The sequence below is a fragment of the Podarcis tiliguerta genome (genome assembly GCF_965153285.1).
Source record: "Podarcis tiliguerta genome assembly, chromosome: 3".
Classification (NCBI taxonomy): domain Eukaryota; kingdom Metazoa; phylum Chordata; class Lepidosauria; order Squamata; family Lacertidae; genus Podarcis; species Podarcis tiliguerta.
Genome location: NC_139536.1, coordinates 7,709,717 through 7,732,270, shown reverse-complemented (window position 1 = coordinate 7,732,270; position 22,554 = coordinate 7,709,717). Strand labels below are relative to the sequence as shown.

At 43.4% G+C, this 22,554-nt stretch overlaps 2 long non-coding RNA genes across 2 annotated transcripts; both read left to right on the top strand.

The window, feature by feature from the left end:
• Positions 1-5: 5 nt before the first annotated feature.
• Positions 6-4,013, top strand: LOC310674430. The gene is made up of 3 exons (XR_014509591.1): positions 6-138; positions 2,119-2,366; positions 3,835-4,013. It is a non-coding gene; the product is annotated as an uncharacterized lncRNA (long non-coding RNA).
• A 13,861-nt stretch (positions 4,014-17,874) lies between these two features.
• Positions 17,875-22,173, top strand: LOC310674048. The gene is made up of 3 exons (XR_014509356.1): positions 17,875-17,962; positions 20,650-20,770; positions 22,046-22,173. It is a non-coding gene; the product is annotated as an uncharacterized lncRNA (long non-coding RNA).
• Positions 22,174-22,554: the final 381 nt, after the last annotated feature.

The window sequence follows — 22,554 nt, the reverse complement described above, 5'->3', positions numbered from 1 at the left end:
GGCTGCCAAGAACACTTCCCCCTCACTCCAAACAATTGTATACATTCCTTGCATCCCCCAGGCAGCCGGATTATGAAAGATATTATAACAACACCAGGGATCCTAAAAAAACACAGGAAAACCACTTATATAAAGAGGGTGAGAAAGTGGCCTTGGCAGTAGCAATACAGACCTCTTTGTTAGAATAATAATAATAATAATAATAATAATAATAATAATAATAATAATAAATTTATACCCCGCCCATCTGGCTGGGTTTTCCCAGCCATTCTGGGTGGCTTCCAACAAAGTATTAAAATACAGTGGTCTGTTAAACATTAAAAGCTTCCCTAAACAGGGCTGCCTTCAGATGTCTTCTAAAACTCTGGTAGTTGTTGTTCTCTTTGACATCTGGTGGGAGGGAGTTCCACAGGGTTGCTGCCACTACTGAGAAGGCCCTCTGCCTGGTTCCCTGTAACTTGGCTTCATGCAGCGAGGGAACCACCAGAAAGCCCTTGGCGCTGGACCTCAGTGTCTGGGCAGAACTATGGGGGTGGAGACGCTCCTTCAGGTATACTGGATCAAGACCATTTAGGGCTTTAAAGGTCAGCACCAACACTTTGAATTGTGCTTGGAAACATACTGGGAGCCAATGTAGATCTTTGCCTCAGTGAAATGAAGCATTCCCTCAGTGCTGGAGATGCAACAGGAACAGTCAGGGAACTTTTATTGGATTACAACCCAGTGGAAGGCAGGCGATTTCTTATGAGGCAGCCCTGTATCAGGAAGCTTTTACCGTAATCTCTGATGTATTGTGTGTATTTTATATTCTCTTGGAAGCCACCCAGAGTGACTGGGGCAGCCCAGTCAGTTGGGAGGGGTGCAAGTATCATCATCATCATCACCACCATCATCATATCAAGGGGCAGGGGCAGAGAAGGAAATTTGTACATTATCCCCAGTGAGGGCTCGATGATAAGAATGGTCTGAGTCCTCGTATACTAGGAGCCCGGGACAGGTGAATAGCTATCTGCAGGAAAGATGAACTTTTGGTACTCTGGGGGCATACAGAAGTTGGTTGCTCTCAAATGTATAATGAATATGGCTTAAATTGGTTGGTAGTACACCCAGACCTGTGGAAGACAGACAGATTTTTCTCCTAGCCTGAGCATCCTAGGCATGGGGGCCTGTTTCACAACAGCCTTCCCTGTTTTAGTCAAAGCATTCCATTCAGTTGTAATCCAAAGGGTCATAAAACCCAATTTACAAAGCACCGAATCCTGAAGACTTCATTATGTTAATGCACACTGTTCAGCATTTCCTTGCTTTGTTATTCCGTGGCTCCTTGAGGAGAAACTGCCATGGCAGTGACAGGCTTTGGGCTTTCATATTTCAGTGGTCTCGTGTGCGACAACAAAATTCAGCTCCCACCTGCCTCTCACCTCTAAGTCATTGTTGCAACCCCCCTTATGGTGCCTTCTCAGCTTGGCGCCCAGTGTGGACAAACCAGTTGTGCTCCTCTAAATTTGCATCTGCCAAAGGTTATTTATGTATGTAACAACTGCGCCCCGTGTTTTGTTAACCCAAAAATGAACAAGGTCCCAACCAAAGAAGATTGGCAACTTAAGTTGACAGAATATGCACAACTTGCAGACTTAACATATAGAATAAGAGAACAAGGAGAGTATACGTTTAAATAAGATTGGAAAACGTTTATTGAGTATATGGAAAATAACTGTGTACAGCTGAAATCGCTGGCAGCATTAAGATAAATTCAACAGTGTAAATAATCTTTGATGGATGTAATAATGGAAAACCAATTGGTAAAGTTTTTGTAAAATATGCAGGGATGTAAGATATGCAAAATGAACCATGGAAAGAGAAGAAGGGAAATCATTGATATTTTAAGTATGTAAAATGTTGATCTGAAATTGTAATACAGAAAATGTAATAAAAATTATATTAAAAAATAAATAAATTTGCATCTGCCATGAACCACAATACCGAAAGCTGCAAATTTTATATTGACTGCAACGTTTAAAGTAATCCATGCCACTAAAACCTTGAACTCTGAATAAATTTCATGGTTGATATCAAGAACTTAACTTTATTTTCCTCCTTTCTTTCCTTGATGAATAGTTCCTGTCATCACGTGCATCGCAACCAGATCACTCATGCACAGAGCTTATCTGTCAGTATATCACAAAAACCTACAAATAGGTGGACATTCGAACTTCCAGGAGGCACAGAACTATCATCAGAGTATTTTGCTTCAGTAGTCTGCTCTTGCTGCTCAACTTGAGATCCAAGTCAAGTTTCAACAATGAGTTTGCGCTGGCTGTTCATGGTTGCCCTTCTGTTTTCTGAGATGCTTCTGTCTTCTGCAGGTAAGACATGCATTGAAATTAAAAACATCCAGACAGAAATGACAGAAGAATGAAATGGGGCTGGAAGTCATGCAGTGCCATCATGCCCATGTTATGTTCTATGACTTTGCCCCCCTGCGGCCTGACAAATTATGAACGGAAAGGGTATTGAGTGTGATGGAGATGAAGGAGATGCTGGCTTTGTTTACAAGCCACAGAGAAAGAGGAGGGGGGTGAATGGAGGGCAAAGGAAAGAGAGGAGCAGAAAGATATCTCTAGGGAAGAGGGTAAGAATGGACACTGTCCTAAATTCTGCCCTATGATGAACAGGGGTCCTTAGGTCTAAAGGTTGGGACAATGAGCAGCTCTAAGCCCTGTCCTCTGCTGCAAGGGGAATCTGAGAATGCTCTGAGCGTTGTAATCACTGTGCCCCATAGGTTGCTTTCTACTCACGCAATCCCATGTCCTCCATCCAGGCCCATAAGCTTATGAGCAAGAACAGCCAATGAGGCGTATAGGGAAGAATCCCGAGGACCTGACAGAGAGGCTCAGTGGACTATACTGTCAGTTTGCATTTCTTAGTGCAGGAAGTATTGATCTGATATGTAGAGATCTTTCCTATTCTACTTAATTCAATCATAGAATTCTATGATTCTATGATTCTAAGTATTGATCTGATATGTAGAGATCTTTCCTATTCTACTTAATTCAAGAGGGTTCTGGAAACCTCTGGAAGCTTCTCTGTGTGAAAGAAACAAGCAGAAGGTTCATGATGTTTGGGTTATTCCTTCAGAGAAGCTGAGTACAGCTGGTTTGAACTGGCTATAAAAGTAAGGCCAAAAGGAGCCTGGGTTTCACTCTTTCTATCTCTTTTCCTTCTGGTGTGGTGTTCTGTACATAGTTTAGACTTATTATAAGTTTAAGTTAAGTCTCTCTCCTGCAACTGGATTTCTTATGGATGGTGCCAATCCTGAATTTATTAGATTTGTGACCATTATGCTCATTTGCTTTCAGTAGCAGTAAAGCTCTGCTGGATGAAATAGAATTGCCTCTGGTCTATTTATTGGGAATCCTGCAATGTGTTTAAGTTGTTACTCTGCTAACTATACGTTGGAATCCCTTATTAATATTCCCCCCATCACCTCTTCATAGCTGTCAACATTTCCCGTTTTTTAAGAGAAATTCCCTTATTCCGAATAGGATTCCTCACAAGAAAAGGGAAAAGTTGACAGCTATGCCCCTCTTATGAAATCCATTGCTAAGAGCAGTGTTTTTTTCCTGGGGGGATGCAGGGGTACACATACCCCTAAACATTTTGTGAATCTTTGTACTTTTGCCCATTTACTGTATTTATTTCCCCTGATTTGAACTATAAAATGGTGATTTTCTTGAGTCAAAATGAGAGTGCCCCCAAACATATGGCTGAAGTCATACAGCGATTTATATTTATTTCCTTCACCTCTCATGCAATTCTTCTTCTTTTGTATAGGAAAGGATTATATAATTAAAGGTAAAGAAGCTTGTATCAAGGAAGGAGGTCATTGCGCTGGAGAATTCTGTCCTTCAGGTCACACGGAATTAAAGTTATGCTACGACAATGTACCTTGCTGCATACCCTCTTAAGAGCAAGTCAGGATGGAATGGAAATAAAAAGTCCACTTTAATGTCTTCCTAATTGTGCTGGCTGTGAATGAATGTGTCATGGGAATATATACTGAGTTAGACCATTGGCCCCTCCAGCTCAGCCTTGTCTCCATTGTCATTCTTCTCTACATCCCTTTCCTCTACTTCCTCACTCTCTTTTTTAATAATTAGTATTTAACAATATTAAATTTTTAAAAATTACCCAAGAATCACACCAAATAACTAACTATATACACTTTTTTAAAAAATAATAATACTTATTAAAAGTTTAAATATTACAGAAAAAAGTAAGAAAAAGAGAAAAAATAAACAATACAAATCAATACATAACAATGCATAAAAAAACAAGAAACACAAAACATCAAAACAAAAGCAAAAGCAAAAACCGTTAAAAACACATCCAATATTTCCATATCTTTATCTTTCATTAACTTATTTCATCGACCTCCTCACACCTCCCTTTTTTATATTCTAGTTATTAATCATTTCAGCAAATCCTTTCCATCTTTCACTGTTTTCTGTCATTTAATTGTCTTAATTCATTTTAACCTTATCTTGCCATTAAAACCCTAAAAGCTTATTTATACTTAACTCCTTATAATGTTTCTACTAAAGCCATATAATTTCATTCCAACATTTTTCTAACACTCATTAATTTTACAATATTTCTCTAAATAAATTTTTATAAACTTTTTTCCAATCTTCTTCCACCGTCTCTTCTCCCTGGTCTCGGATTCTGTCAATCCTTTCTATCAGTTCCATATAGTCCATCAACCTGGTGATCTTCTGTCTGAGGCTCTTAACTCTTTTCCATGTCCCTTCTTTATACACTTTTTAAGTACCCATAACATTAACATTTCCCGTATTCATATACAGTGGTACCTCTGGTTGCGAACGGGATCCGTCCCGGAGCCCCGTTCGCAACCTGAAAGGAACGCAAGCCACGTCTGCATGTCTGTGCATGGGCGGGTTGTGATTCACCGCTTCTGTGCATGCGCGTGACGTCATTTTGCGCATCTGTGCATGCGCGAGCGGTTAAACCTGGAAGTAACCCTTTCCGGTACTTATGGGTCACCGCGGGACGCAACCTGAAAAGATGTAACCTGAAGCTAACGTAACAAGAGGTATGACTGTAATTAGGTGGGCATCCTATCTTGTTGAGCTGTGAAGTGAGTCAGCTGACAAGGTCAAAGACCTCTGTCAGGTCTATGAAGACAGTGTACCCAGGGCGTCCTTGTTCTCAACATTTCTCCCACAGCGAACGCAGTGAGAAAATTATGTCGGCTGTTGACCTCTGAGCTCCAAAACTGCATTGTGACTTGGGATAGACCCTTTCAGCAAGGGACTGTAAAATAAAGCTAAAGGTTAAGCCCAGTCAAAGACGATTATGGGATTGCGGCAGCACACATCTTGTTTTCAGGCCGAGGGAACCAGTGTTTGTCCTGTTGCAGGAATTTATGTATAGGTTGGGGGGGGGGTTGCTCCTCCAGCAGATATCATGCACATGCAGCCCACTACCAAAATCAGCACAATCACTTTTGTGGCTTTTGTGATTTGTCCCCACAAAACACTTCATCGTAGTTTCTTCCTATCTATTCAAAGGGCCTCTGCTGCACAATACCAAATGTAAGAATTCGCTGACAAATGTATCTATGTACTGGCTCACTGGGAAAACTGGGAAGAAATTCATATAGACAAGTGAGCTCAGCTACTCAACAGCCCCTCTGCCTGAGTGATAATTCCTGGCATCCTGATACCTGAGTGCCAGACAGATAGCCATTCCAGAAATAACAAACCCAGATGAAGACAAAAGAAGAAGAGTTTGGATTTGATATCCCGCTTTATCACTGCCCGAAGGAGTCTCAAAGCGGCTAACATTCTCCTTTCCTTTCCTCCCCCACAACAAACACTCAGTGAGGTGAGTGGGGCTGAGAGACTTCAGAGAAGTGTGACTAGCCCAAGGTCACCCAGCAGCTGCATGTGGAGGAGCGGGGAATCGAACCCGGTTCACCAGATTACGAGTCTACTGCTCTTAACCACTACACCACACTGGCTCTCACAAAAGGGTGTGATTAACTTGGCTGGGAAACAGGGAAATGTAAATATCTCTTTTGTTACACTTGATGGGTGTTTGGTGGAGGGCAAGGGGAATCAGGGGGCAGGATCCAGGATGCTCAGATTACTTCCACCAGACTCCCCTTTCATGATGTAACCATGATGTATCAGTGATGTAGTTGGGGGGGGGGTGTAACATGGGGATTAGCAGCTAATAAAAGTTTGGGTTCTCTTTGGTTCAGGGCTTCCACCTTGCGGCAGGTGGGAGTCCTGTTGCAACAGTCTTCAATAAAGATCAGGGCTGCTGTTTTGCTCTGGCATTCTTGGTTGGTGCCCTTGTTTTTTGTCCAAGGGAGCCCTCAGATTTCTCTGTTAACAGTCAACAGACAGCTTTCCGGGTCATGTGGCCAGCAGGACTAAACTGCTACTGCTCCAACGGACACCGTGATGGAAGCCAGAGCACACAGAAACACCTTCCCGCCAGAGCGGTACCTATTTATCTACTTGCACTGGTGTGCTTTCGAACTCCTAGGTTGGCAGGAGCTGGGACAGAGCAACGGGAGCTCACTCCATTATGGGTCATTTGAACCTCTCACCTTCTGATTGGCATCCCAAGGCTCAATGGTTCAAACCGCAGTGCTACCCTCGTCCAACTACCTTTTAGCAAGTGACTGTAATCTGTTGAGAACTACACGGATGAAGGTTTTCCCCAGAGTACTCAGCAGAGAGATCCCACAGTAGTTGTTACAGTCCAGCAGTCACCTTTGTTCTTGTAGAGGATCACAATCCTGGAGTCATGCATGTCTTGTGGCACAGATCCTTGTTCCCAACACTGCAAGAGAAGGCCATGGCGTGTGTAACGAGGGAGGAACTGAAACTGATGAACTGCATTGTGTAGTAAATAAAATACACAGTCAGACGTTCATCAGTAAGAGAGAAACTTTTACTAAATGCAAATACTTTGTTACAAAAAAATCTTCAGAGAAAAAGAACTTCAGACATGCAAGGTACAAACGAAAGTAAGAGAAAGGGAGAAAAAAAATGACCAGCTTGCTGACTGCACAAATTTATTAGCGTGACCTTGAGATAGTCAAAGCAATATTTCCGAAAGAAATGAACCTTCTAGAATCTTCCAGCTTTTTCCAGTATCTGACCTCAAAGACTTTAGCCATGACAGAAACCACCTCTCAGCATTTCTGTTGGGAATTTTCAAGAAACAAGAGTAAAATTCATGACGTTATTCATGCAGAGTTCTGGATTCAATAACGTTTCTAGTTTCTGTTTGTTATTTGTCATTGGTTTGTTTTGCTTTTGTTTTATGATGCATTTTGTGTTTTCATTTGTATTTTAATGTTGTGAACCACCCTACTATCTTCAGATAAAATGGTAGTACATAAATTTAATAAATATTTTAACAAAATTATATCGGTGATGTGGTCCCTGTCTACTACTGCTCAAGGAGACACAGTATACAGTACCAAATCAAGGAACTGCTGATCAGTGCATTAATATTCAGCATTCTGTGCGCTGTAAATTCCATTTCAGACCCTTTGCTTGGCAACTGAGTGGAATAATTAGGGAGGCTGCTGTCATATACAGGCCCACATGCCCTGGGTGCAGAAGTTCACTACTGAGGCAGAATACTTTGATTAATGCTCTGTGTCTTATGGAAGGCTGAATGCTGATCTATTGACGAGGTTTTGTAACGTACTGACATCTAAGCCCTATGAATGGATGATTCAAATGTACTGCTCGTGATGACATAAACTTAATCAAGGAGACAAACAAAGAGTTAATCGCCATATATTCTGTATTTTATTCATTGGGAAGCCATAATGTTCAAGGAGCAGACAGTAAAGTCCATGGCATTCTCCATTATATTTATTCAGGGTTCTGGGGTTCAATAGCATCTATTGTTTAAAAAGTTTCTACCTATATGTTATTTTCTGCTTCAGGCATTGCAGTCCATGCCTAGTAGCCCTCAAGGAGACAGAGTGTACCAAAGCAAGGAAATAATGGTTTGACTAAATGCAATGTAGTTTCTTCTTGTTATGAAATCTCCCCCAGTTGCATTCAACCATATTGTGGATGCTCTCAGAGCACCAAAACAACATCTTTCCTACAGTCTCCTATGCAAACTGAGCACTTTTGCATTCAAGGCATTTGGTTTTGTGAAATCAGCCCTGAGTGCTCACTGGAAGGACAGATCCTGAAGCTGAGACTCCAATACTTTGGCCACCTCATGAGAAGAGAAGACTCCCTGGAAAAGACCCTAATGTTGGGAAAGATGGAGGGCACAAGGAGAAGGGGACGATAGAGGACGAGATGGTGGGACAGTGTTCTGGAAGCTACCAGCATGAGTTTGACCAAACTGCGGGAGGCAGTGGAAGACAGGAGTGCCTGGTGTGCTCTGGTCCATGGGGTCACGAAGAGTCGGACACGACTAAATGACTAAACAACAACAACAATCACAACAGTTTTCTCAGATAATAATAATAATTCTATCATGTATATCTTGCTCATCTGGTTCTAGTTCCCCAGCCACTCTGGGTGGCCGCCAGCAGAATAGAAATAGTGCTCTTAGTGTTCCACTCAGCTGTCAACCAAAGGGTTATAAAATCAAATTTACAATGCACCGAATCCAAAAAACTTCCTTAATTTAATGCACACTGTTCAGTATTTCCTTGCTTCGGTACTCCGCGTTTCCTTGAGGAGCAACAACCATGGACCACAATACTGAAAGCAGGAAACAGCAACTGTTAAAACAATAGATGCCATTGAATCCTTGAACTCTTAAAATATTTCACGGTTAATGTCATAAATTTCACTTTATGTTCCTCTTTTGTATCCTTAATGAATAGTTCCTGTCATCATGCGCATCACATCCGGATTACCAATGCACAGAGCTTACATGTCAGTATATCACAAAACCCTACAAATAGGTGGCTATTAAGCGGTCCAGGAGGCACAGAACAATCACCAGCATATTCTGCCTCAGTAGTCTGCTCTTACGGCTCAACTTGAGATCTGAGTAAAACTTCAGCAATGCGTTTGCGCTGGCTTTTCGTGGTTGCCCTTTTGTTTTCTGAGATGCTTCTGTTTTCTGCAGGTAAGACATGCATTGAAATTAAAAAACAAAAACAAAGACATTGGGACTTCCGGTCTGCTGCGCAGGACAATGGCGGTGTGCTGAGTGTCGTCTGCGACACAGAGCTGGCAGAGAGGCTTGGAGGGCAGCGCTAGAGCTCAGCACACCCCCAAAAAACCCCCACAGGAGAGTGGGGACCTGAGGAGTCCAGCAGAGTGAGAAATCTCCCCCCCCGATCGCCTCCCGGCTGCTGCTGTGCGCATGGGAGGGAAGGGGAAGAGGCTTGAGATCACTTTCGGCAACAATGCAGCCTGCTGCCGAAGCTACGATCCATCACCAGAAGCAGCAGATCTTCCTAATTAGAGGTAAAAGCCAATAAAACATTTTAAACTTAGAACTAGACTCTAAAATTACAATTTGGCAGAACGGAAGCAAAACAGGAAGTCAGCTTCCGATCTTTGCCGACAGGCTCTGCAAAGGGAACTTTCTTGTGAATTGGACTCAGATTCTGCTTATAGCAAAGGAGAATTGCAGCAGTTAACTTTGACTGGATGGACGGTTACATTCTAACGGCTTGCAATCTTAACTGTATCCAGTTACCTAGTGAGTTACAAGTGAAAGTCTACTGACATCTGGAGGTTTGAGCAACTTTATATATATAAAAAATGGAGCTTGTGTCTGTGGCTTTGCCCCCCTGCAGCCTGACAAATTATTAATGGACAGGATATTGAGTTTGATGGAGGGGATGCTGGCTATGTTTCCTTCCCATCCCAAACCATCTGTTTGGAAGAACAGAGGTGTAGCCTCGGGAATGGTTGTTTCTGCTTTTCAAGCCTCAGACAAAGGAGGAGAAAGGTGGATGGAGGACAGAGGAAACAGAGAAGCAGAAAGACATCTCTATGGAAGCGGTTGGGAATAGTTAATGTGTTTGTAGGAGGGAGGGAGAAGAAGGAGGCTATCCTAAATCCTATGTTGAAAAAGGGTTCTGAGGTCTAAGAGCAGGGAGGATAAGCGGTTTTAAGCCCTGTCCTCTGCTGCAAGAGGAGTCTGAGGATGTTCTGAGGGCTGTGGTCTGTGTGCACCAGACACCCCTCCGCCATGTCCTCCATCATACAAATTTATGAACACATTCCAGCCACACAAAAGTGCCCAAGGCAGGTGTTATGTACTGAGTTGAATAGGATCCCAAATGCAGCAGTCTGATTGGTCCTAGAACCATAGGATTCAGAATGCAGCGGTCTGATTGGTCCACAGAAACCACCCAATCCAGCTCCAGGTGGAACTGAATCCACAACCTGATTGGCCTACAAGAGAATCCCAGAATTAGCCAATCACGTGGGGCCCATTGTGTAAATAATGTATATAAAGCAGACATTCTGGGGGAACTTCCATTCCTCCTCACCACTATGAGCTGAATAAAGAGCATGAAATCCACTCTCGACTCTGAGTATGTATATTTCAGCAGGGTTGGCAAGGATGTGTATAGAGTCCCAAAGACCAGACAGAGAGGCCAGGTGGGCTGTACAGGGCTCTTGGGTCTGAACTTTCCCCACCCCTGCATTAAAGGAATACCTCCCTCATCACTGAACTCCAGGAAGGCAGTCAGAAATCTCTCTGCTTTCTACCATTGTTCACCAATAATAATAATAATGTTAACAATATTTTTATTATTTATACCCCATCCATTTGCAGGGTTTCCCCAGCTACTCTGGGCGGCTGGCATTATATAATGTTGGACAATTTCAACAGATAAGAATTGTTTTCCCCACCCCTTTTGAAATCCATTGCTAATAGTGTTTCCTTTGGTGGGGAGAGATATAGCCGAGGTCATACAATCATGTACCGTATATTTCATTCTACAGGACGCACCCAACCATAAGACACACCTAGTTTTAAAGGGGGAGAAAAAGAAAAAAAAATTCTCTCCCTCTCTGCGCAGTGCCCCTTTCGCGAAGTGACAGGAGAAACGGAGCCCCTTCCATTTCTCCTTCCGCTTTGCTGAAGGGGCACTGTGCAGAGAGGGAAAGCTGCGCAGCGCTTCTCCAGTGAAGCGAAGCCAGGAGAGCAAGAGGGATCGGTGTGCACCGACCCCTCTTGCTCTCCTGGCTTCAGGGATAGCTGCCCGAAGCCTGAATTCACTCCATAAGACGCACACACATTTCCCCTTAATTTTTGGAGGGGGAAAAGTGCATCTTAGAGAGCGAAAAATACGCTATATTTATTACCTTCACAATTGTTCTTCTTTTGTGCAGGACAATATAACAAAAAGGAAGGTGAAGCTAAATGTGAAAGTATAGGAGGCTTCTGCGATGAAGAATACTGTCCTTCGGACCACAGGCAAAAGATGCTCTGCTATGAAAAGGCACCTTGCTGCGTACCATTAAAATAATGGAAATAAAAAGCCCAGTTTCATGCCTTCAAAATTATGCTGGCTATGAATAAATGTTTCATGGGAACAGATACAGAGTCAGATCATTGGTACATCCAACTTAGCCTTGTCTGCCTTGTCAGCATTTAGGTCAGACTCTCCAGGCTTTCTGGCCATTTTCTCTCACAATCCCAAGTGAAGGTGCCATAGACCTTCTGCAAGCAAAGAATATGTTCTGCCACTGAGTTATGGCCCTTCCCTATAAAGTGTGCTTAGTTGAGAAGTTCTGGGTTGTTTGTGTTATTTTGTCCTTTTGACAAAGCTCCATCCTGGAGATGATTCGTTATTATTCTCCACCTCCTCTTCACCACCTCCTTTTTCTCATTATTGTTGTTGTTGTTTAGTTGTTTAGTCATGTCTGACTCTTTGTGACCCCATTGACCACAGCACGCCAGGCACTTCTGTCTTCCACTGCCTCCCGCAGTTTGGCCAAACTCATGCTAGTAGCTTCGAGAACACTGTTCAACCATCTCGCCCTTTGTCGTCCCCTTCTCCTTGTGCCCTCCATCTTTCCCAACATCAGGGTCTTTTCCAGGGAGTCTTCTCTTCTCATGAAGTGGTCAAAGTATTGGAGCCTCAGCTTCAGGATCTGTCCTTCCAGTGAGCACTCAGGGCTGATTTCCTTAAGAATGGAGAGGTTTGATCTTCTTGCTGTCCATGGGACTCTCAAGAGACTAACATTATTACTAACGTATTGAACTTTATTAAATTTCAAAACACAATATACAGTTATCACACCAAATAGCTAATTATAAACTTTTTAAGCACCCATAATATACAGAATATTAACAGTCACCATATTCCTATAATATCAAAATAAATATCTGTTTTTTTCTTCCTTGTCTCCCATCTCTCACTCACTTAGTGAATCAATCAATCTCCTTTGTTGGCATCGTAAGAGTACCATCATATACATAGATTGGATCCCAGCACAGATAACAAAACATAGAAGGAGGCAGTTTAGAATAAAACTGTCCAGACATCGTGAGATACAAAAGTGGCTCTTAGGACATATGGTAACGCAATTTCATGGCGTCACTCAAAAATCTTTATACATTCTCCACAACATCATTCCTACAATTAGTCAACAGACGCGGGTGGCGCTGTGGTCTTGAACCACAGAGCCTAGGGCTTTCTGATCGGAAGGTCAGCAGTTCAAATCCCTGCAACGGGGTGAGCTTCCGTTGCTTAGTCCCAGCTCCATTGCTCAGTCCCAGCAGTTCGAAAGCATGCCAGTGCAAGTAGATAAATAGGTACCACTCCGCCGGGAAGGTAAACGGCATTTCCGTGTGCTGCTCTGGTTTGCCAGAAGCAACTTAGTCATACTGAACACATGATCCAGAAGCTGTCTGCAGACAAACGCCGGCCTATGGAGCAAGATGAGCTCGCAACCCCAAAGTCGCCTGCAACTAAAGGTAGGGGTATCTTTACCTTTACCTTCAGTCAACCTGAGAGAGTTGGTGCCATAGACCCCCTCCTTCAATAAGGGGGGCAAATACTTTTATTTCATTGCCCATTTTATGCAAAAATATATAATGTGTGTGATAATGTGTGTGATGGATTGGACCTGCTTTGTGCCACGAAGGCAGTGCCATTTAGAATATGGGATTCTCAAGAACCTACCTTGCAAGACTGCAGACGGCAAAACATTAAATCTTGCTAGGGAAAGAGCTCTGTATAGATGGGGATAATAAAGGAGATGTAAATATGGAGCATCCTGGCCAAATGAGGATGGAATTCCCAACCCCCATGGGGAACAGGTTTTATTGGCTGTGCTGCTAAGGGTTTGGAATAAAATCTCTATTATTCTGTGCTTGAATGTCTGGAATGCTTCTAATAGTGGGAGCATAAGCAGCGACTCAAAGGTTAAGCCACAGGTTCTGATTGCACCAGTCTATAATGGGATGCCTGGGACGCGGGTGGTGCTGTGGGTAAAACCTCAGCGCCTAGGACTTGCCGATTGAAAGGTCGGCGGTTCGAATCCCTGCGGCGGGGTGCGCCTCCGTCATTCGGTCCCAGCGCCTCCCAACCTAGCAGTTCGAAAGCACCCCCGGGTGCAAGTAGATAAATAGGGACCGCTTACTAGCGGGAAGGTAAACTGCGTTCCGTGTGCTGCGCTGGCTCACCAGATGCAGCTTGTCACGCTGGCCATGTGACCCGGAAGTGTCTGCAGACAGCACTGGCTCCCGGCCTATAGAGTAAGATGAGTGCACAACCCTAGAGTCTGGCAAGACTGGCCCGTACAGGCAGGGGTACCTTTACCTTTAGTGCAGCTGGGATGTTTTGATTCTCTCTGTTGAAGAAGAAACAAGTAATGGCCGAGCAAAAGTATCCACTCCATTAAGTGAGAGTTTACAATGGTTATCCCAGGAGGAGTCATATTGGAAGTGAATGCCTAGTTTTTTTTTTAAGTTTTAACCTGTTCCAACAGGTTACCACTGCTATCTCTCACTCTAAGCAAATGTGTTTCATATACACCCTTAATATTCAAATGTCTATAGTTTTCCATCGTACATACTATAAATCCTACTGTGTATGGAGTCATATACCATTGATAGAGCCGTTTATAGTGATTTTCTTTAACTTTAATGCAAATATATTGTGCTGGCTCTTGAATAATATTTTTATTTTTTTTCTTTATTCTAACCTATTTTCCTTTGCACCTACCTGAGGTTTCAAAGCTTTCTCCAATCCCCATAAAACTGAGATAAAACTCCTCCCTTTAAATTATAAGATCCAAGCTGAGGAATGGATTTAGCTGTTTGTTAATTTCCCTACATCTTTTGAAAAGAGTCTTGAAAAGAGTTTAGATCATTATGAGAATTTTGGGTCGTTAAGTGTGGATTATTTTCATTTCTTTTGATAATCTGGAAAGAAAAAGAAAAAGAAAGAAATTGTGGAATCGTGCATTTGAGAGAACATGAGAAAGTGCCACTATCTGAGATAAGAGGCAGAGGTACCTGCTCAGGCACCCGGAGCAGTGCGGGGGCAGAGCTAGCCAGCCTGCGAGGGTAGTGCTAGCCACCCACATGACAAGCATACCTAGCTGCTCACCGCCCTTGTGGCAAGCGTTGGGGGGCACTGCTAGCCGCCTACACAGTGAGCATCCCTAGCCACCCACTGCCTGTTTTAGTTTTCCCAGTAGTGATGTATGGAAGTGAGAGCTGGACCATAAAGAAGGCTGATCGCTGAAGAATTGGTGCTTTTGAATTCTGGTGCTGGAGGAGACTCTGGAGAGTCCCATGGACTGCAAGAAGATCAAACCTCTCCATTCTGAAGGAAATCAGCCCTGAGTGCTCACTGGAAGGACAGATCGTGAAGCTGAGGCTCCAATACTTTGGCCACCTCATGAGAAGAGAAGACTCCCTGGGAAAGACCCTGATGTTGGGAAAGATGGAGGGCACAAGGAGAAGGGGACGGCAGAGGACGAGATGGCTGGACAGTGCTCTCGAAGCTGCCAGCATGAGTTTGACCAAACTGCGGGAGGCAGTGGAAGACAGGAGTGCCTGGCGTGCTCTGGTCCATGGAGTCACAAAGAGTCAGTCATAAACAACTAAACAACAACAATAAGGCCCCAGAGTGGCTGGGGAAACCCAGACAGATGGGTGGGGTATAATTAATAAAATTATTATTGCTGTTGTTTAAGTGTAGTTTTTTATTGCTGTTTTATTGTTGCATAAATTGTTTTGATGGGGTGCAGATGGGCCCTAATCTATTTTAAATACATGGATGAAAAGGAGGTCAAATTCTTAATGGATTGTGCCAGAATGGTGGGGATAAACTCTACAGCAATTCTAACTTGAATTGCTCACAGCTCTGTCCAAAGGGCTACTGGCTTTCTTGCTCTCTTCATCAGGGAACAAGACCTCCATTGTATGCTTATCTTCTTCCATCATAGCAGAGGCTCTCGGTGACATGCACATACCACATACACCATGCCCTGGAGCTATCTATGGCTAGTTATTTTTCTTCCTACCCCTTGGGGATTTACCAGGACTCAGTATCCTGTAAAAAAAAGAAGAAGAACAGGAATATCAAGTCACACAATACAATCTTTTTTAAATGGTGCCCTGCATGATGATGAGGTAATGAAACTTTTGAGAAGGAACCAAAACCTCCTAGATTACAGGTGAATGTGTGGGGGTGTGTGGGGTAATCCCCTAACTAGAGAACAGAAGGTCAAAGGTTTGAGGCCACATTTAATACAATGGGAATTCCTTCTGACTAAATGTGTTGTATGGCAAACATAGCTTTGGCAGGTCTAGTGAAAACATGACAGAGGGGGTGGGCTTTGCTATTTTAAAAGTCCTACCTTATATTGTTCCTCTAATTAATTTAGAGATACTATTATATGGGTTAAGAAGATCAAACCTCTCCATTCTGAAGGAAATCAGCCCTGAGTGCTCACTGGAAGGACAGATCCTGAAGCTGAGGCTCCAATACTTTGGCCACCTCATGAGAAGAGAAGACTCCCTGGAAAAGACCCTGATGTTGGGAAAGATGGAGGGCACAAGGAGAAGGGGACGACAGAGGATGAGATGGTTGGACAGTGTTTCAAAGCTACAAACTGCGGGAAGCAGTGGAAGACAGGAGTGCCTGACGTGCTCTGGTCCATGGGGTCATAAAGAGTCGGACATGACTAAACGACTAAACAACAACAACAACATTATATGGGTTAGCTTAGCACTAGGACAGTGCGATATGACTGATCTGATTCATTATTCCTAAAAAAGATGAACCAATAGGCTGTCTAGAAGGTAATTTGTTGGGCTTTTGGAGTCCAATAAATAATCTGGGCCGAGACATGTTTGATGACAACAGTAGGTGCCTGCCAGACTCTTTTGCAAAGACTGTAGGAGCATAAGAAGAGCCATTAGCCCATCTAGTCCAGCATCCTGTTCCAACAGGCTGCAGATGTTGTTGCACAACACAGTTTTACTCTAGCCAGTTGGTGCATACCAGTTCTTTGGAAGTTGCATTGAAAATCCCCAGCAGTAGCTCTGGGCCATAGAAACAGAGGTTGAGGGCATTCCTGGAGGTCATTGAGTGAGAAGTTGCATAATAAAAAAGGGCAAAAAAGTTTTGAGATAACCCCATCTTTCAGCTGGTTTCCTGTTAGGTCCCTTTGCTGTGACCTTTGCTGTTCTGTTTTTACTGATTCCATTAAGAACCCAAGCACCTTATGGCGAATGCGGGTGGGGGTGGCGGCGATGGTGGTTAGGAATTTTATGAACAAAATAAGAACACAAGAAGAGCCCTGCCAAAGCCCCATCTAGACCAGGATCTTGTTCTCACAATGACCAACTGAATGCCCATGGGAAGCCTGCAACCTGAGAGCAACGGCACTCATTCCACTTGCAATTCCCAGCAATAGGTATTCAGAGGCAAACTGTATCTGAAAATGGAGGGAGCACATAGTCCTTAGGGTCAGTAGACATTATCCTCCATCATTTGAAAGACCTACATTGGCTCCCAGTACATTGGTGCTGACCTTTAAAGCCCTAAATGGCCTTGGTCCAGTACACCTGAAGGACCGTCTCCACCCCCATCATTCTGCTCAGACACTGAGGTCCAGCCCCGAGGGCCTTCTGGTGGTTCCCTCACTGTGAGAAGCCAGGTTACAGGGAACCAGGCAGAGGGCCTTCTAAGTAGTGGCACCCGCCCTGTGGAATGCCCTCCCACCAGATGTAAAAGAGAACAACAACTGCCAGATTTCTAGAAGACATCTGAAGGCAGCCCTGTTTAGGGAAACTTTTAATGTTTGATGCATTACTGTATTTTAATATTTTGTTGGAAGCTGCCCAGAGTGGCTGGGGAGGCCCAGCCACATGGGCAGGGTAGAAATAATAAGTTGTTATTATTATTATTATTATTATTACTATTATTTGTTTAATCCTCTTCTGAAGCCATCCAAGTTGGTGGCCATCTCTACATTTTTGTAGTGCTGAGACTTTGTTGGAAGTCTTTGGGACTGGTTAAACTTCTACAGAACACTTAGTCTGATGACATTCCCTACATCTCTTTTAAAAATGATCAAGATGGGTTGTAAAATATCAAGATGCATTGTAAAATATCAAGATGGGAATGCTAAGGGAGATCTCCACCTTGTAGTCCTCTAATGCGAACCAGTAGTTCATTGGAGATGCCCCTAACATGGTGAAATGCTGGGTCTGTGAAATGGCCTCAGGTTGTTGACATGAAGAACTTGCAAAACCAAGTCTGGATTTCCCCTTTTTGCAACAACCTGGTATGTCACCATCTCTAGAAGCCTTTAAATATCCGCATTACATCCCCTCTCCATCTCAGGTTGCCAGTGGTGGTAGATTGCAGTTGAACCTTCAGCCATGAGGCTCCTTCACCTTGTTTTTGGGCTTCTCTGCATGATGCTGCTGGTGGTTCCAGGTAATGCCATATTTTTTAAACAACCCTTGTCTCTGTATAAACTCTGTGAAAATCAAGTGTGATTTGACGGGACTTACTCCCATGTGGACAAGAAGCAGGTAAGAACTTTTGGTAGAGGACAGGATGAAGATGAGACTGTAGGAGGATGTTCACAAATTCTGGAGGCATCAACAGCAGCTCCCAGGTGTTCCTCCTGAGGCCCATAGTCATTCTCCTCTGCTGGTGCCTAGTATATCCTGATGCCTGAGGTGCAGTTGGGAACACTATCTTGCTACCAGTGTTGATGTAAGATTTAGTTGTTAGCCCAGAAGCTTCTGATTGTGGAATGGGAAGGAGCTCCTGTCTTAGGAACATAGGAAGCTGCCTTCTACTGACTATTGGTCCATCTAGCTCATTATTGTCTACACTGAGTGGTAGTGGCTCTTCAGGATTTCTGGAAGGAGTCTCTCCTAGCCCTACCTGGAGAACCCAGGACCTTCTGTTTGCAAGGCAAATCCTTGACCGCTAAGCCATGGCTCAGTCTTGGACAAGTCCTTGCAAACATATGCAGTGAGTCTAGCTTGCAGAAATTTAGTAGAGGAAGCTTTTCCTGGTGTGAAAATTAAATGGTGGGGGAAGCTTCACTTGTTACATTTTCCTGTCATTTAGCAGGGAGTCTGTGGTCCTCCAGATGTTGCTGCACTCCACCTCCCATGTGCCATGACCATTGGACAACTGTCTGCAGCTGATGGGAGTTGTAGTCTAGCAACACCATCTTGCTGTCTGTTGTAGAAAATTTCCATAATTACATAAATTAGGTAAATTATGTTGCCATTGTGTTATTCTACCCCATTTTTTTCCAATGCAAAGAATCTGAGTGCAAATGGGATGGGTGGGATGTGATCCGTTACCTAATGTGAACAGACTGAAAGCAACAACAACAGTAAATAACAAGCATGAGAGTGCTTGGACTAAAATTGTCAACCAAAAGCTTTACTTTTCTGGTTTATCACCACAGCAGCTACTAACACGGGGCTTCAGTAAAGCAAATAATTTAATCAGACAGTGCCTATATGATATCGAGTGACAGAATAAGGAATAAGGCCACAATAAGGAGATTTTGTCCATGGTATGATTATTTCCCACCTAGTCAATTTGACACTTTGGCACCCTATTTGCAAAATTTAACAATTCCAAAATACAGATGTGCTTTCACTTTCGCAAGATTGAATATATTGCCTTCGGCTGCACTTGAGGGTCGATTTCAAAAAATTCCACTGGAAAAATGGTTAGGTCCCTGTGGAGATGGAAGTACAGTGGTACCCCGGGTTACATACTCTTCAGGTTACAGATGCTTCAGGTTACAGACTCTGCTAACCCAGAAATAGTACCTCAGGTTAAGAACTTTGCTTCAGGATAAGAACAGAAATCGTGCGGCAGCAGCAGGAGGTCCCCATTAGCTAAAGTGGTGCTTCAGGCTAAGAACAGTTTCAGGTTAAGAATGGACCTCCGGAACGAATTAACCCGAGGTAGCACTGTATTGAGTCAGTGGTTCATGTGCTTCTGGCTTGCACTCTTTATAAGGATTTGAGGAGTGAGGTTATTAGCCCTCTATTATTGTCCAAGCCAGGTCACTCAGCCATTGCTACTGTGTCCTTTCTTTTAGCAGATCAAGATGATCAGGTGACAACAAAAACTGCAAGCAGGGGCAATGAGAATAAGATCTATTATTTGAATATTGATGTAAACCCCCAAAATGTATTTTTTATTGTTAGGTTTTTACCTCTATCTTCAGTACATTTTATTTTATTGTTATGGCTAGTGGCCGATGCAAATAGATATTCTATCTATCTATCATATTGGTTGGAATAGGGCTGCCATATGTCTGGGATTTCCCAGACATATCCGGGACTCGTCCGTCGGAAATGGTGCCCGTGTGGACTTTCCAAAAATCAGTAAAAATATCTGGGGAAACCTGGGTGTCTGTCCACCCATGTCAGAAGTGTTTATTGTTTTGGCAAATTTCCTTAAAAATAGCTCAAAAACAACTTTTGTGTCCAGATTTTCACTCTTTGAAATATGGCAACCCTAAGTTGGAATGGTTTCCATTCTAGAATGGGGTGAATAAATGAACATTGGCAATTTCTGCTTCTGTTTCTGTTTTCACCAGACTTCTCCAACATCCCTACTTTTACCATAGGTAAAGGGTAAAGGGACCCCTGACCATTAGGTCCAGTTGTGGCCGACTCTGGTGTTGGTGCGCTCATCTCGCTTTATTGGCCGAGGGAGCCGGTGTACAGCTTCCGGGTCATGTGGCCAGCATGACTAAGCCGCTTCTGGCGAACCAGAGCAGCGCATGGAAATGCTGTTTACCTTCCCGCTGGAGCGGTACCTATTGATCTACTTGAACTTTGACGTGCTTTCGAACTGCTTGGTTGGCAGGAGCAGGGACCAAGCAACGGGAGCTCACCCCTTCACAGGGATTCGAACCGCCAACCTTCTGATCGGCAAGTCCTAGGCTCTGTGGTTTAACCCACAGCACCACCTGCGTCCCAGTTTTACCATACAAGCTAAATAAATAAAATTGACTATGTCGTACTTGGCAATGCTAAAATAATAGGAAATGCTGGTCTGTTTATGCCGAAGCCTCAAACTGCAAAGAGCTCAGTTCTGCTCCAACTTGATTTTGTGTCTCTTTGTGTCTGCAGGATTTTCTAGAATCGGTAATGCCAAGCAGTGTCGTGAAGCCCATGGAAAATGTGTGAGGCGCAGATGTCCTGGTGACTACAAGCGCATCGGGAATTGTGCTAGAAAGATTGCCTGCTGCAGGTGAGAGCAAAGATCTCTGGCTGAAAGAGAACAAGGCACATTTTTGCCAACGTAGGAGCCAGGGTCAAGATCCCTTCAGTGGGGAGCCTAATTTCAGGAGCCTAATTTGGTGGAAATAGTTTTCTCTTTACTATCTTTAAACAATAGCAAATCAAGACCCCTTGCTGATTTAATGCAGGTTATATACATATGTATCTATGATTATGATTATTGATTTTTATGGTAAAAAATGAAGCGATGTACTTTTTTAAAAATAACAATAATAATACAGTTTATAAAGAAAAATACAAAGATTATTCTCATATTTTTTTTAAAAAAATCCAAATTAAAACATTAACCCAGGGGCAAAGGAGAGAGAGACAGAAACAAACAAACAAACAAACAAACAAACAAAGAGGAAGAGATAAAGTAAAAGGAAGAAAGAGAATTAAAAGAGAGAAATTGAAAAATAAAGAAAGAGAAGAGAGAGAGTAAATAGAGAAAGAGAAATGAAGAGAAGTTTAAGAAGCTAAAGAACCTCCAGTGTGATAGTACTCTTGATAAAAGTGCACTAAATAAAGATCATTTTCCTTAGTAATCCATTTATTAGTCACTTTATAAAAAAGAAATAAATAGCAGATTATCAGTCCCACTCCCACCCCCGCAATACTCTGCTCTGCAAGTGGAACTCCATGGCAGATATCTGGAGCAATTTCCCCGAAGGTCTAAAGACTGTGAACCAAACCAATGGCTAAAAGCATCCTTAGGAAATCTCCAGTACATGTCATCCCTTGCCAGACATATACCAAGGTATGATATAACACATGAGTTTTTAGACATCTGAAGATGCAACTTGGACCAGGAACGTATTACCTGTTGGCTGTTTGTAACAGTGGGCTGAATCTAGTGCTCTTCCGCTCATCTTACTTGAACAATGGCTACCGTATCGTGGCTACTAGTCATGGTGGCTATGCTCTGCCTACATGGTCGGAGGCAGTAAGCTTCTGAATACCAAGAGGGGACGATGTTGCTCTGCTCAGGTCCTGCTTGTGGTTTAGCCATAGGCAGTTGGTTGGCCACTGTGAGAACAGGATGATAGACTAGATGGATCGTTTGTCAGATCCAAGCAGGATTTCCATATGCTCTTAACAGCTGGGGATTTGCTGAATGACACTCTTCGCATTTCTGTAGCTGGTCAGGGAATGACTGTACGTTTCATATGAGCCAAATTTACTTTCTAGAGTCAAATTTTTCTAGAATAAAATATGTCTCTCTGTGTCCTCCTTATCTGTGCAGGCGTTAACTGGCGACCGCCTGGCCACATCTCAATGGCCTACTTGGAATTCACTGCCTCTTGCCACTGTGAAACTTCTATGGACCACACACTTGGGATTTTACTACACAGAGAGATGTGATTGCCTCCCACCTAAATAAAAACAACTTGTAATGCAACTTTGTGACTGAAATGGATCGGTTCATGTTTGGGAATGGGAAGATTATGGATTGCTTCTTTTGACTCCTTTTTTATTCCCCACCCCCTGTACAACCACATGCCAATGGACCTAATGCACACAGATGAGATAGTGACACTTTTATGACCCTGCAAGTTGTCTCTGAATAAGAGCAGTGGCGTAGCGTGGGGGTGCAGGGGGGGCCGGCCGCACCGGGCGCAACATCTGGGGGGGGGGGCGCTCACACTCGCAGCTCTCTGCCCCTGCCTGGCTCACTCACTCTCTCTCACTGCAGTGCTGGCTGTGCAAATCTGATCCGAGCCGCCGGGTCGCCGCCCACTGTGGAGGGGTGTG